The sequence below is a fragment of the Bos javanicus genome, chromosome 5, assembly GCF_032452875.1.
Source record: "Bos javanicus breed banteng chromosome 5, ARS-OSU_banteng_1.0, whole genome shotgun sequence".
NCBI classification, from domain to species: Eukaryota; Metazoa; Chordata; class Mammalia; order Artiodactyla; family Bovidae; genus Bos; species Bos javanicus.
In genome coordinates, this window is record NC_083872.1 from 58,663,546 (window position 1) to 58,667,407 (window position 3,862).

The following is a 3,862-nucleotide window of genomic DNA, read 5'->3' on the forward strand; positions in this document are numbered from 1 at the left end:
GAATTTCCCACAGTTTATTGTGATCCACACAAAGACTTTAGCATACTCAATGAAGAAGAGGTAGATGCTTTTCTGGAATTCTCTTGCTTTTTCTATGATGGTAGCAATTGGATCTCTGGTTTTCTGCTTTTTCTAAACTCAGCTTGTACATCTGGAAGTTCTTGGTTCTCATACATTGAAGCCCAGCTTGAAAAATCTTGAGCATGACATTGCTAGCATGTAAAATTAGCACAATTGTAGAGTAGTATGAAGCATTCTTTGGCATTGCCCTTCTTTGGGACTGGAAAGAAAACTGACATTTCCAGTCCTGTGGCCACTGCTGAGTTTTTCAAATTTGCTAACATACTGAGTGCAGCACTTTCACAGAATCATCTTTTAGGATTTTAAATAGCTTAGCTGAAGTTCCATCACCTCCATTAGTTTTGTTCATAAGAATGCTTCCTAAGGCCTACTCGACTTCACACTCCAGGATGTCTGGCTCTAGGTGAGTGACCACACTATTGTAGTTATCTGGGTCATTAAGACCATTTTGTAAAGTTCTTCTGTGTATTCTTGCCACCTCTTCTTAATCTCTTCTACTTCTGATACATCCTTACCGTTTCAGTTCTTTATCATGCTCATCTTTGCATAAAACCTTCCCTTGATATTTCCAGTTTTCTTGAAGAGATTTCTAGTCTTTCCCATTCTATTTTTATCCTCTATTTCTTTGTGTTGTTCACTTAAGGAGGACTTCTTATCTCTCCTTGCTATTCTCTGGAATTCTGCATTTAGCTGGGTATATCTTTTCATTTCTCCTTTGCCTTTTGTTTCTCTTCTTTCCTCAGCTTTGTAAATCCTCTTCAGGCAACCACTTTCTTTCCTGCACTTTTTTTCCTTTGGGATGGTTTGGATCATCGCCTCCTGAACAATGTTAAGAACCTTCATCCATAGTCTTACAGGCACTCTTCTACCAGATCTAATCCCTTGAATCTATTTATCACCCACACTGTATAATCATAAGGGATTTGATTTAGATCATACTTGAATGACTTAGTGGTTTTCCCCACCTTATTCCATTTAAGCCTGAGTTTTGCATTAAGGAGCTCATGATCTGAGGCACAGTCAGCTCCAGGTCTTGTTTTTGATGACTTTATAGAGCTTCTCCATCTTTGGCTGCAAATAAAATAATCAATCTGATTTCAGTGTTGACCATTAAAGTGATGTCCATGTGTAGAGTCATCTCTTGGGTTGTCGGAAAAAGGTGTTTGCTATGAACTATGCATTCTCTTGGCAAAACTCTGTTAGCCTTTGCCTTGCTTCATTTTGTACTCTAAGGAAAATTTGTATGTTTTTGCAGGTATCTCTTGACTTTGTACTTTTGCATTCCAATCCCATATGATTAAAAGGACATCCTTTTTTGGTTTTAGTTCTAGAAGGTCTTGCAGGTCTTCCATAGGACTGTTCAACCTCAGCTTCTTTGGCATTAGTGGTTGGGGCATAGACTTGGATTACTGTTATACTGAATGGTTTGCCTTGGAAACAAACTGATGTCATTCTGTCATTTTTGAAATTGTACTCTACTACTGCATTTCAGACTCTTTTATTGACTATAAGGGCTACTCCATTTCTTCTAAGGGATTCTTATCCACAGTAGTAGATATAATGGTCATCTAAATTAAATCCACCCATTCCCATCTATTTTAGTTTACTGATTCCTAAGATGTCAATGTTTACTTTTGCCATCTCCTGCTTGACCTTGTGTGATTGACCTTGATTAATAGACCTAACATTCCAGGTTCATATGCAATACTGTTCTTTGCAGTACTGGACTTTACTTTCACTGCCAGACACATCCATAACTGAGCATTGTTTCCACTTTGGTCCAGCCACTTCATATTTTTCTGGAGCTATTCATAATTGCTCTCCATTAATATTTTTAGATAAACACATTTACAATTAGATTGTAAAGACAGGCACTCTCCTGCTTCATTTCTAAGATTTGAACTTTTTTTCAATTATTTATTTGTGCAATCTCCTGACTCTCTCTCATCTATCTTTCCCCTGATCTGTGGATTTGGAACAAGGATATGATATATTACATACATCTTACATACTTTCCTCTTTTATAGTGTGTTTTTGACAGTTTTCAAAGTCATTTGGCAAAAACATCTTTCCCACGTCATGATGTAGTTTTGGATTTCTATCACTACCTATCTATGTGTGTGTGCATGTGGCAGTCTCTCAGTCGTGTCCAACTCTGAGACCCCATGGACTGTAGCCCACTATGCTCCTCTGTCCAAGGGATTCTCCCGGCAAGAGTATTAGAGTGGGTTGCCATTTCCTTCTCCAGGGGATCTTCCCTATCCAGGAATCAAACCTGAGTCTCCTGCATTGCAGGTAGATTCTTTACCAACTGAGATACAAGGAAAGCGACTTATTAATATGATGCACATTAAAAGAGCTGAGAATTTCAGAGTTATGATCGGTCATTGTCAAGTCAAGGAAGAAAATGATTATTCATTGCATTGATTAGAATTCTTTTTTACCTAAAGGCCATGGCCTCATAATTTCATACAAGTTTTCTCAGTTCGATGTCACTTGACTTTGTGAGGAGCTTGAGAAGTACAAGTCAGCAATGAGAAACAATACCTCATTACCTACATTCATACTCCTAGGACCGACAGATGATCCTCCAATGCAGGTTCTAATTTTTATATTTCTGTTTGTCTCCTACTTATTGAGTGTCACTGGGAATCTTACCATCATTATACTCACTTTAGTAGACTCTTGCCTTAAAACTGCCATATACTTTTTCCTCACACTCTTCTCCTTTTTAGAAACCTTATTCACCACGGTGTGCGTTCCCAGATTCTTATACAGCTTATCAACTGGGGACAAGACTATTTCCTACAATGCTTGTGCTGCCTAACTAATTTTTGTCATTTTTTTTGAGAACAGATTTTTTTCCTCCTGGTCATCATGTCCTATGACCATTATGTGGCCATCTGCAAATCTTTACTTTATACAACCTCATCCACAGCAGAGTCTGTGGAAGACCTGTTATTTGCAGGTTGGCTGGTCATATTTCCACCACTCTGCCTGGTCTTAAATCTGGAATTCTGTGACTATAATCTCATTGATCATCTTCTCTGTGATGCTTCTCCTGTGCTGAAGATCTCTTGTTCAGACACATGGTACATAGTGTTTCCCTAGCTGTGTTGACTGACATTGGGCCATTTCTGTGTATAGTTCTGTCATATATATACATCATCAAGACCATCATAAAGTTTCATTTAGCCCAGCAGAAGCTGAAGGCCTTTTCTACCTGTTCTTCTCACATGATTGTGGTTTCTATCACCTATGGCAGTTGTATCTTCATCTATGTCAAACCTTCAGCAAAGGATGACATGGCAATTAATAACGGTGTGTTAGTGCTTACTACTTCAGTTGCCATCATTTTAAACCCATAAATTTATAGCCTGAGGAACAAGCAAGTGAAACAAGCTTTTACAGACTTAATCAAAAGAATTTCATTGTTTCAAGGAAGTAAAGGAATGTTGAAACTTTTATTTTATAAGCATAAAATATAAATTTAAAAAGAGCATTTAGCTTTAAAGTCACAGTCTTCATTACTTAACAAATGTACCCTGGTCTATTGTCTGTTTATATTAACATTCTTATACCACTGTTATTATTTAATCTTGGATCCAAAACCATCTTTTCAATGCCTGTTGAAATAGACAAGTTGTGTCATTTCAACTCTTGTTGAAAATAAACTTTCTACAAGATGACAACTCATATCAAAAGAATATGAAAGTGGATTTATAGGAAAAGGGCCTTACTTAAACTCTAATCCCACTGTGACCAATATAATAACTAGTAA

At 37.3% G+C, this 3,862-nt stretch overlaps 1 pseudogene; it reads left to right on the forward strand.

The window, feature by feature from the left end:
• The first annotated feature begins 2,614 nt into the window (after positions 1-2,614).
• Positions 2,615-3,569, forward strand: LOC133248692 (olfactory receptor 6C2-like; annotated as a pseudogene).
• Positions 3,570-3,862: the final 293 nt, after the last annotated feature.